The sequence below is a fragment of the Mustela putorius genome, unplaced genomic scaffold, assembly GCF_011764305.1.
Source record: "Mustela putorius furo isolate JIRA1106 unplaced genomic scaffold, ASM1176430v1.1 tig00003836_pilon_pilon_pilon, whole genome shotgun sequence".
NCBI classification, from domain to species: Eukaryota; Metazoa; Chordata; class Mammalia; order Carnivora; family Mustelidae; genus Mustela; species Mustela putorius.
Window position 1 is genome coordinate 732668 of NW_025421989.1, and position 12393 is coordinate 745060.

Below are 12393 nucleotides of genomic sequence, written 5' to 3' on the forward strand. Positions count from 1 at the left end.
GTCATGATCTCAGGGTCCTGGGATCGAGTCCCCCCATCGGGCTCTCTGCTCGGCGGGGAGCCTGCTTCCTCCTCTCTCTCTCGCTGCCTGCCTCTCTGCACAGTTGTGATCTCTGTCTGTCAAATAAATAAATAAAATCTTAAAAAAAAAAAAAAAAAAGAAAGAATAAATAAAAGGAAACCTGGAGGACTGAGGGAGCATATCCCACAAGAACCAAATACAGAATCAATATACAAAGTATCCATTATCCTACCCGCTGGCCAGAAAGGAACAGAAAAGAAACAAGGAGAGGTAAAATGTAACAGAAAAGATCGCACTTAGGAGAGCATCAAATGAAGGACCTGGGAAAACACTCCCGAGGGCAGACGGGAAGGACCTTCCACCGGGGACACTTCAAAACCCAGAGGGAGCGTCCCAGATGCAGGGGAATGAAGACGGTCAGCGTTTTAAAGACCCATCGGACGCTGCTGAGAATTCCAGCGGCATCTGACCAGCCGGGAATGCAAACCTCTGATGTCGGGAAATGCAGGGAGACACACTCTGGACTGGGGCCCCAGAGGCTGATGAGAGCCAGGGACAGTTGCCTGCGTTGGGCACATTTTGACAGGAGGGGGCGCAGGGGTGACCAGGAGACACGTGGCCTTTGGAGAAAGCGTCCTGCACCCCTGCCTCCCACCCCACCTGGATTGGGGGAGGGTCTCCCTGGAGGGATTTTAAGCTTCGGGGTGGAGGAGAAAAAAACTGCAGTTCCTGCAGGAATTTGCCCCAAATCTCTCATGATGTTTTTGTTACCTTCCTCAAATAGTTCTTGGTCCCACGGTGAACAGAGGCACCAGAGCATCCCGCTGCTCTTATATTAATAAAATAATTTTATGTAGTTTTTAATGTTACCCCATCATTTTGTCCCTGGCAGAAATAGGTTTCCTTATGTGGGCGATGATCCACATAGTTTTAACACATCGGTCATAAATAGATCGATTATGTATTTCCAATGTGATGCAATCATTTTGTTATTAGCAAAATTATCTTTTTTTTAAATTTGGGGGACAATTTAATATTTTAGTCCAACTGTCCAATATATATGGAATATATATATAATATATTATAATATATAATAATAAAATAATATAATATATATTATATAATATATAATATATATAATATATGTAATTATATATATATAATATATATTTATATAAAACATAAATATATATTATATATTTAATATTTATTTAATATTATATATTTAATATATTTATTATTTATTTATTTGTTATATATTTGTTTATCATTTATTATATATTTATTAATTATATATATTTATTTATTACAAATAAATATATAATAAATACATTTATTATATTTATTTATATTTATTAATATAATTTAAATATATATTTTATATATAATGTTTATATATAAAATTTTATTTTTTATATTTTATATATAAAATACATATATATATCCTATATATATACAGGACAGTTGGACTACTAAACTTAAATTTTAACTATTTAAACTATTAAATTTTAAATATGTATATATATATTTTTTAATACTATCTGATTATTTTGTTACAGGGAGACTATCTTTTTTTTTTTTAATTTGGGGGAGACAGCTTGGCATAATTTTAGCGCAACTGTCCCATATATCTTCTCTATGTTATCTTTTGGTGATGGGCAGAATTATCTTTTTTGTGTTTGGGGACGATTTGGCCTAGTTTTAGCGTAACTGAGCCATACATATGTCTTAATACTATCGGATCACCTTGCTGTGGGAAGACTCGTGTTTCTTTATTTGGGGGCTGGTTTCGCATAGTTTTGGCACACCTGTCCCATGCGCCTTGGAGAGGAAGGAGCTTATGTGGTGTGGCATCCTAAGTCCCCTCTGTCCCCTCCAGATGGGAAGTCAGGCCGCCCTGCCCCCCTCCTGGGACACCAAGGGTCATGTGGCCCCACTTCCTGCAGAGGAGAGAAAACAACATTCCCCAGAAAGGTTTCTGTCTGTGGCTTTTCAAAGAAACCCCAAATACGTTTCCCCCACCCCTCCAGAATTCATGGCTTCACTTTTGTCCCCCTTCCTCTGCCCTTTGTGCCCCGGAGCTGGTGTCAAGATTATTTTGAGCTGAAGGCAGAGGCACAAAGAAGCCTTCTTGGGGGAGCTTGCCTCCCGTCAGCTCCTGGGAAGCCGAATTCCATAAATTCCTCTTCTGTCTGGCTCTCCGCCCAGGCCTGCAGAAATCAGTAAGACCCACCCAAATCCCTTGTCCAGGCCACTTTACGGCCCAGCAGGAGACGCGGAGAGACGACTCATGGGTGTCTAGACCAACATCACTGCAACGTCTCTTACCTGATCTTTAATCTCAGAAAACCCACTGAGGGGTCCCAAAAGTCATTTGTGTTCCTATAAGGGCTTTTTCTCCCCACTCCCACTCTGCCACCTATTAGGAGGGTAGAGACACCCCTGATTCTAGCCACCCAGTCAGCCACCCGTGATGGGGACCCCAACATGCCGCCCCCAAAATGTGGATTATTTTGAGCTTAAAGGATGTTGAGAACCAGGAGAAGCAGGAGATGCTCTAGGAATGGGGCACCCCTTTCCAAAGAAAATTCACATTTATAAACAAAATGTCCCCTTGTAGAGCTCTCCCTGCCCCCCACCTAGAAGAGGAGCCCCTCTTTAAAACCCTTATCGATAGAGGAGGTGAGGACTTGAATCTGCACAACAAAGACTACGAAACACCCTTGGTCACTGTCCTGTCCTGCTCACTTTCCCATAACTGGCTTTCCTAGCATAGGAGTCCAAAATCCCTCTGCCTCCGATTACCCTGAAAAGGTATATAAGCCCCTTCTAACCACCCCTTGGAGTTACTCATCCCTGGAGACTCTCGTGGGCAAGTGTGATGTAACGTTAATGAACGTCTACTTGGGTTTCCTCTTATTGATACACCTGTAGCCAGTGTCATTGAAAGGACCCCACCCAGAGAGGCCAAGGTGGGAAGAGAATGCTTTTGCCCTCCGTATACTCATCACTGAACTCTTGTGTGTGTGCACACTGAATGCCTAAATCAACTCTTTTTTTCTTTCCTCTTGGAAATGTATACTCTCGGTTTAATTGACAGCCCCCCAGGACAGAATCTAAAAGTGTGTGGGACATGTTTTTCCTCTGCTGCAATTCAAACCTCAGTGCTATCGTTGCATAGAGATTCCTCTTGAGAACTTCTGGAAACATGGGCTGCTCCTGGAGACTCGGTTTTGGAGCAGTGTCCCAAACACTCCTTCGGGTCCATGAGCCGAACTGTCTTGGGGTGTGAAGAATGTGACTCAGGCAGAAGGATGCTCTGTGATGGGGTTTTGTGGAAACCAGAGCTGCTCGTGACAGCATTACCAGTGGGGAGACTGGATTTGGGGAGGGGGGGTGAGGTTAACGTAGCCCATCTTCCTCGCTTCTTTCCTCACCAGGATCCAGTGGCTGTGAAGCCTGGGGACGGCTCTGCATGTGGACCTGAAAGCTTTCTCCATATGGCTTGGGTTGGTGCTGGCCTCACACAGTCATTAGTTACCAGGGCTCTTCTGTCTCCCTTTGAAGATCAGGGTCCCACATCGAAGGGGCAGGCTGGGTCCAGGCTCAGACCAGGGCTCTTGTTTTCTTGCATCAGAGAGCTAGGATGCAAGAGGGGATCTCGGGGACACCGTTGTCATTTAAAGCATTCTGCAAAAGTGCTGACTTGATTTTCTAGGGCAATCATAGCAAAGGACCCCAAACTAGGGGAGCTTATAACAACAGGGCTTTGTGCTCCCCCAGCTCTGGAGACCAGAGACTGAGATCCAGGTGGGGCAGGGACACACTCTTTCCAGAGGCTCCAAGGAGGGTCCTTCCTGCCTCTTCCAGCTTCTGGGGTTCCAGGTGTCCCTGGGCTGGTGGTCGTGTCCCTCCCATGGCTTCTCCTCTGTGTCTGTGTCTCCTCTTCTGTCTCTTACAAGGACACTGTCCTTGGATTTAGGGCCACCCTGGTCCAGAATGAGCTCATCTCAGATCCTTCCCTTTATCTGCAAAGACCTTATTTCCAGACAATGTCCTGTTCTGAGGTTCTGCATGGACATTATTTTGGGGGGACACCATGAACCCACCCCCATCACCGAATTACCTACCATTCTCATTGTCCTGAAGCAAAGCTAAGCTCAGGAGGTAGCTTTGTCTAGTTGAAACCTCCATCTCCGTGAAGCATGGGACACTTGGTTCCGATCCCCAACTATAAAGACCTAAAACCACTATTGGAGATGCCTTCAATGCCTTCACAAGAACCACACAGTACTTACAAAAGTGCCTGAGATACAACTAAAAAACCAAAAATGACAGCGCTTCGGAGTAGGTGGGAAACCCCTCCACACGCACAGTGGAGAGAAGAGAATTTTCCAACACTCCCATTCCTATCTGTGGTTGGGGAGGATGGGTCCTTCTCAAAAAGGCATTCAAAGCAGGAATTTGGAAGAACACAACCAACGTTCTGCAAACAAAGGGACCTATTGCCGGACAAAATTGGGCGTTTGAATTGGACGTCTTGAACCAGAATAGGCAGCCAGTGGATGGATGCTGTATCAAAGCTGTAAGTTCCAATCTGGGAGGCAGGCACTCGTGGGTCAGAACGGAAAGATCCGGAAGCACGAGGGAACACAAAACTGAGAAGAAGTCAGAAGTCTGTCACGGAGGGGACAGGATGCTGTCTGAAAGCTCGTTCTGTCCAGTGAATTAGGCATTTGGGAAAAATCTATTTTCGCTGTACGCCCACACCCAGGAAGGAAATCACAGATACACTGAAGATGTAAATGCCTGATGGTCTCATAGCTACATACGTCACTGTGAGAAAGCACTGAACGTTCCAGAAAGCTCTAGGGTAGCTCATTCTTTCTAGATTTGCACCCGTGGACAAGAAAACCATGGTGAGAAACCGAGACCCTCGTATCCCTGTTGAGAGGGACTTTATCTCCAAAGCCAATGATCGGAATAGATAACGTTATGTCACCCAAATCAGATCATTATATTCTATAAACGTTGTCATTTCAAACAGCTGCAAAACTCATATAGTAAACAAATACATGTGAGTAGGTATGTGTGCATATCTAGAAATATGCAATAAATATTTGAAAAAATAAATATTTGAAAAAAAATATGAAATGCTTCACAAATGCAATATACCCTAAAACCAGAAAGACACGATGTTTTCCATCTTTGGGGGTTCCCCATTTTTTTTCACAGAGAACCCACAGCCACAGTTAGGGGGCTCTGTACAGAGCTGGGACATGAGAGGGTCAATCATACCCAAATTCTGGGAAGTGATTTGGGTATAAAATTGGATAGAGTCCAAAATAAAAAACAACAATAATAATAAATACAGTTATTGAGATGACTACTTCCATTGATTTTTTGATTGATGATTGATGGATTGATTGACATAAGGTCTACACCCAACAGAGGGCTCATACTTATGACCCCAAGATCAAGAATCCAGTGCTTCATACACGTGCTAGCCAGACGGCCCTTGAAACAACATGTTGACAGAAGATGTGTTGCAAAGCATTTTAGGGTCCAGCAATTAGAGGAAGGGGTGGTAAGAAATCCCAAGTTTGTCCCAAGGAAAGAGGATTTCCTTCATTTTAAAACATGTCTCAGCAAACAAATCACATGGGTGGAACAAAGGTGAACTCGTTCTAAAACACAGACGTGTCTGAGGCACCCAGATTTGCAGTTTTTGGAGAAGAGGTGTAAGGTGTGTGATGTCTGTAACCATTGGTCTGGCTCCTGGACGTGCCTGGCACCACCATCTGGGAAGCTCAGAGTCTACTCCATAAAGTCAGAGCGATCTGTCCAGGTGACATCTGTAGGGTAGGCTTCTCTGCCTTGTACCTGTCAGGGAACTCCTGCTTCCAGAGAGCATCGTCTGGAGTGCAGGGCTGGCCATGTGACCCATGCCGGCCAATCACAGCAGCCCAGGGTTTGTGGCACAGTTGGGTCCTGAGGGCTGACCAGGAGCAGGGCTCCTCGGGGACAACTGGAAGCAGCTTCTGCACTGTGGTAACAGAGGCACCAGGAAGAAGAGTCACGAAGCATGTGTAGATCCTCTGCTGAGAAAATGCACGTTTTTGCAAAAGGACAGAAAAGAGTATCTATGAAACACGGTCAGGTCAGCTGTGTGGACGGTGGAGAGGCTGAGGGAGGCCCTGAAGGAACTTCCAGTCAAAGCCAAGCAGAGCCTCTCAGAGACATGAAGAGACAATGTCTGAAGATGAAGAAATGATGAAGAGATTTGCAACGCGGCTTCTGAACGCAGATGGAAGGAAAAATGACGCAGAGATTTTTGAAGAAGAAAAAAGAAAAAAAAGCAGAGGCAGGGGGAGATGGTATGTGCCCTGGGGAATATTAATAAATAAAATTCAAGTGAGAGGTGCCGGGCAGGCCTGGTCTGAGAAGAGTGGTACTGTCGGTCTCAGGGTCGTGAGTTCGAGCCCTACGTGGGGCATAGAGATCAGAAAGAAAGAATAAAAAAAGAGAAGTAAATAGACTTTAAAAAAAAAAGTGATTTTAAGCATGAAGCATTGGGGGCAAGAATCAAGCAAAGTCAAATATGTCCATGCGTAAGTGGGGACGGGGGAAGGATGGATATTTTAGTGGATGGTGGACAGTTGGTGTTCCATCAAGAAAAAAAAAAAAAGTCAGTCGAATCTTCGCGATGATCATGATTTTGGCCCCTAGGACCGTCTCCCCTTGGTGCCACCCCTGTGTGTAGGTTCTGACGGCCGTCAGCCAGACTATGGATATAATTACCTACTTACCGGCTGCGAGATTGGGAGATGAATGTACGTGATGGGGTCTGTCACGTGAGCCCTGCCAAGGTGGGAAGAAGGAAAGGGAGAGGCAGTCACAGCACGAGAAGCAGGTGAATCCTGCCAGGACCCGGAAGGAGCTGCAGCGTGGACTCTGGGCAGAAACGCAGCCCCGCAGACACCTCTGATGAAGATTTAGGATACGCGTGAGGTTCAGTGGGTTGGAATCCAGAGCTGATGACCAAGGAAGAATTCTTGAGACATCTCTGGTGCAAAATGGTGGTTTATTGAAGTGCAGGGACAGGACCCAGGGGGTGCAGAAGGGGCTGCTGCCCCCAGGTCATGAGGAATGACTAGTTATAGACTATGGGGCTGGGGGACGTAATGAAAAGGGACATTTCAAAAGAACTTTCCTATGCAGAAGAGGCCCTACAAGATACCAGAGGACTTGCCATTGCCAGGTTAAGATTTGCTTTTCCTTTCAGTAAGGCATGAACAGTAAGATAGTTGGGAAGCTCATGGAGGAATGTCACACTCCCGCTGTCACCGTCCTTATCAATGAGCTTCGGGTTTAGAAGAAATTTAACTTGATTTACATTTCATTTCCTCTGCTTCAGCTTCCCTCAATTTTAGGGAACTGAGTTATGGGTCTTTGGAAGTTGGACTATGGATAAGAAACCTTCTTCCTTGTAGAACACTAGGACATTTGTAGACACTCAGGTCTTGTAGGATTGTGGTGTCTATTGTTTTCCTTTTGTTTTTCCTTTAGGACAGCCAGCAGCACCTGAGGAATGTCCCATATATCCCACGGGAGCCAGGTTGTAGGGTACCGGCTTCTGGTGTGTCCTCAGCGTGGCTTCTGCTCCGTCATCACCGTCATTCAAGTGACTAGACCCCGAGCTGAAAACCCAACGTTTGCTCCAACAAGACCCAAGAAGTGCATTCTGCAAAGGGAAGGAATCCAGGTTGGAACCGGAGTCTCCCCTGATCTGGGGAACTGGGGTCCTCAACAACCCTCTAGAGAAGGTGAGTGAGTTCATAAAAAATATTGTCTTTGACGTGAACAAGTGGAGGGTGGTCGGGGCCGGTCGTCATGGGTCCACGCCATTCACGTTTCACATCTGTAGGAATCCAGAGAAATCTGGGACCGCACAGAACTCCTCAGCCGCGGGCCACCCCGTGCGAGACACGCAATCTCCAGACACCGTGTCCATGACCCTTTCCCTGCAAACGGTGTCGGAGCAAAGGCACGCTCGCACATGATGCAGACCTTGAAAAGTCCTCCACATTTGCGGACGCGTTTCCCAAATCCCCTGTTTCCAGCGTGACCGGCGGGGACCACCCAGACATGAAATCCAGGCTGGGAGCCAGAGGAAAATGGAAAATTACCTCTTTACGGCTTCCTTGATCTCACCAGCCGTGCCGTGCCAGACGCAGCGAGGAGAGAGACCGGGCTGCTCGGCAAATCACAAAACGGGAACTCGGCGGCTCGTTCCTTATTAAAATTAAACAGTTCGCAAGAGGACGCCCGCGACGGTCTGGGGTTTTTAGAACGGGTTGATCTGGATTTTGGTGCTAAGGACTTCGTAAAGGAGTGATTTTGAGTTACGGCTTGGAGGGTCCCAGGCCATGGAGCTCAGCACCTCTTAAATTCGTGTTTTCTTGGCAGGCGTACGGGGAAGGACAATGAAGAGCCTTTAAATAGTCATCTGAGGGGATTTTTTTTTTTTTTAATTGGAGACAATGTGAGAGTGTAGAAAGCAGTAATGCGTACAAAACACTGACATTTTTACGACGTATTTTTCCAACCGAACCGGAGGCCCCCCGCGATGCCTGGCAAACGTCTGGGCTTTCTTTTCATTTTTATTTTTTTCCTATTAGAATCCTAATTGCCTCTCCCGTGTAACATCCGCGTCCGTCGAAGGCATCTGCGAGTCCTGGTCTCCAGGGTGACAAGATTCACCGATCCTGGCCTCCCAATATGGACCGAGACTTTGGTTAAAATGAGGGCTGCTGTGTCCGGAGGGATTTTTCTAAACTTCTGCTTTTATGGCTGAATTTTGAACGCACAGAAACGCTGAACAAGCATCATTCCAGCAAGCCGTGTGTATTCTGAACCTGCTTTCTGTGGATTCCGGGCGTAAGCTAATGGACGGCTTTGACGGGGATAATGGGAGTCGTATTTCTCATGGCGGGAGAAAGATTTGCGCAGATGGGAAGACAGAGAGAGGAACAGACTCGGAGGTGTTGCACTGGGCTTGGGGTATAGTCAGGATGTGACTCCCCCAAGGGCAACCGTAGCCAAGCAACATAAACCAGGTGGCCCACAGCCACCAAAATGTATCCCCACCCCTACCCCCCAGCTCTGTAGACCAGACGTCAGAGATCCAGGTGGGGCAGGACCTCTGAGGTCCAGGCGGGGCAGGGATGCTGAGATACAGGCGTGACAGGGTCATGCTCCTTCCTGAAGCTGCAGGAGGAACTTCCTCTGTCTTCCAACTTCTGGAGCTCCAGGCCTCCCTGGGCTGGTGGCCACGCCCCTCCCATCTCTGCCTCTGACCGCATGTGGCTTCTCCTCTGCATCTGTGTCTCCTGTTCTGTCTCTTACGAGGACACCCGTCATTGCATTCAGCACCACCTTGATCCAGCATGAGCTCCTCTGAGATCCTTCTCTTACATTTGCAAAGATCCCATTTCTAAAGAAGGTCGCATTCTCAGGGATGAGTAGACATGAGTTTGGGGCCGGGGGGGACTCCATTCAACCCATGACATGTTCCCCTTGAGTCAGAACCTATAAATACACACTCGGCAGATAAGGGGTAGACGTTCTCCACAATTCAATAACAAGAGTTCATTCATGAGTCTTTCCGAAACCCTGAGGGGTTGTGCCTCGAATCTCTCATCATGAGGGTTTTTAAGAAGTATTTTTGGGGTCAGTAATGGGTTGACATACCATGTGTATGTGTATGTGTCCTCCCCACAGAAAAGCAGATGTAGGGTGCCCTCACGGTTTCTTGGTGTGAGTCTAGGGATTCGTGTCCTTGGGGTTGACCGTGGCCAATGGTAAGCCGGCATCACTGTTGGGAGAGGTGACATCAGGGACCTTTGCTGGTTTCCCTGCTGTGAGCTGGTGGCACCCACAGTGGGTGTCCATGGGGTGTCATGGACCAAAATGAAGGCACATGGGACACAATGGAGAGGGGATGTTTTCTCATCCCTCAGTGGGGCACAGAACCCAGCTGAGAGACATGGGCAGGAGGCCACTGGTTCCCCGTGCGTGATGCAGGAGCTCTACGTCAGCCCCAGGTGAGTCCTGTGTCTGCAATTGGGATGGAAGGGTAGACACGGGGGCAGATGTTCCCACAGAACAGCGGCCACAGCAAGAACCAGATGCAACCGTAGGCACGTCCGTGGAGACCAGGATGGGCCGATGCAGAAGACCCAGATTCCTGCCCACAGGTCCAGGATGCTCCCCAACCCCAGCCAGCCATCTCTGCCACCTCCTCCAGGAAGACCCACAGGATGAGCTCAAAGGTGCTCAAAAAAACCCAGAGGAGATGATGATTCTATCCTCTTGTATTCATGTCCTCAATGGAAGGAGCTGTGATCAAGGTAAGTTAGGAGCACGGGCCGTTTTATCCATTCATCTGCCAGCGGGTACGTGTGGGGCTACTGTGTCTTGGCTGCTGTGAACTGGGGGGTCAGGAGCACGGGGTGGGGGGCAGGTGTCTTCTTGAATTAGGGATTTTGTGTCCTCCACATAGACGCCTGGCACGGTACCGTGTATTTTCTTACTATTTCACACGACAGCATTATCTTCGGCAGGTTCTGTCCATTATGGTCACCAACGTGCAGATAACGTGTCCCAGGGTTCCTGGAGCCCCATCGTCCAAATGGAACAGATGTTCCTCCATCTAAATCCAAAGCCGGGGACAGAAGATAAGGGGGTGGTGCTGGGCGTGGTCATTAAAATAAAGCAGACACCAGAAGCCAAACATTCAGGGGCCAAAACCGTACACTGAAAACCCGGCACCCTGACCATACACATCCCGGGGTCTCAGCGCACGCTGTTTCCAAGCCCCCAGCTCGGGAGGCGGGATCCGCAGGACGATCCTGGAGCCGATGTGTCTCCGGGGTCACCAGCTGCTCCTCCGATCAAACCTACCTGTGCGAAACTTTCCGGCAACCCCGGTGCTTACCCGGGTGGCGGGACTAGTTTCCGGAGAACGTCGTTCGGCTCCCCAATTTAAAGCCTCTCCTGATGCAGAGAGAAAGAGACAGAGACACAGCCCGGAGGCACCTGCAGAATGAAAACCCCCCGGGTGGGACGCACACCAGCCTTCCGGAGCCTTCCGTGCCCTCTGGCGCGTGACAGCCCTTCCTCTTGATGCCATGGTGCGTAAGGAGAAGAGAAAGACTGGCTTTTTGCAGGCTTTTCGAAGCTTTGCAATGCTACGTTCTGCCGGGAGGATCTGGGTCGGTAATTTTAAAGTCAGTAAGAAAACCCGGAGCTTTCCGTCTCCCAAAGTCTGGCAAACTTTTGCTGCCATGCCGAGCTACAACAGAGACTATGTTGCAGGAAGATGTCGCACATGGTCTATTCCGGTCTGTGTGTGATACATAGTAGCGTGCACGGGATACAAAACGCACAATATGAACTCGGAGGCATCGCTGGAACCTAGAGGAAACATTCTCCCTTCTAAGCCCGAATGTGTCGGTCTGAACACGGATTTTCTCCTGGAAACTCTACCAGGATCCCATGTGCACACATGCACGTCTTGCATTTCATCCCTATAGACGCTGCGGGAGAGGCCGTGTGGGTTTTCACACCAGAGAGGAAGGCTCAGAGAGGTTCAGTACTGCCTCAGGTCCCACAGCACAGCCCGGGGGTCTGAAAAGCAAACCCCAGGGCTGCTCACGTTCCTGGAGGGTCTGGTCCTTCTCAAGGTGGGTGGACAGAGGGGCAGCCCTGCCCAGACAGCAGCGTCTCTCTTTCTGCCATCAACTTGTCTGTGGGGACGTCCCCTTTCCCTTTCAAGGGGCCGGGGGGGTGGTACGGGGTGCACAGGCTTGCAGCTGGGGTGGGAGGCCATCCTCAGCCTTCAACCGTCGTCCGAGCCGTGGGTCACGAGAACCCCCGTGTGGGGGTAGGGACAGCTCAGGGAGGGCATGGGCCCCCAGACTTGGGAACGTGGATGCAGACAAAGGGAACAGACAGCATCTGTGACTCGTGGTTTCTTGAGAACATCGCCCTTTTGCGTTACGGGCTCTCGGGTCGCAGGCGAGACCCAGGGTCAGGCCTGCCCCCCACATCCCAAACAAAATAAGGGCACAGAGAGCCGCGAGGTGAGCAAGAATGCATGGTGTGTGCAGACCTGAGGCTTTGGGAGGCAGGTCCCTCTTCTGAATGCATGTCTTCAGGACCCAGTGATGGTTTATAAATTCTGGGTTTGGGGAGGTGTTCTATGGGGTAGGGTGGTCTGAGGGCAGCCCAGGGTCTGTGTCCGGGACCCCCAGCGGCCAAGCTGACCTGGGCAGTTAGTATGGTGGTGTGTGCATGAAGCGGGAACAC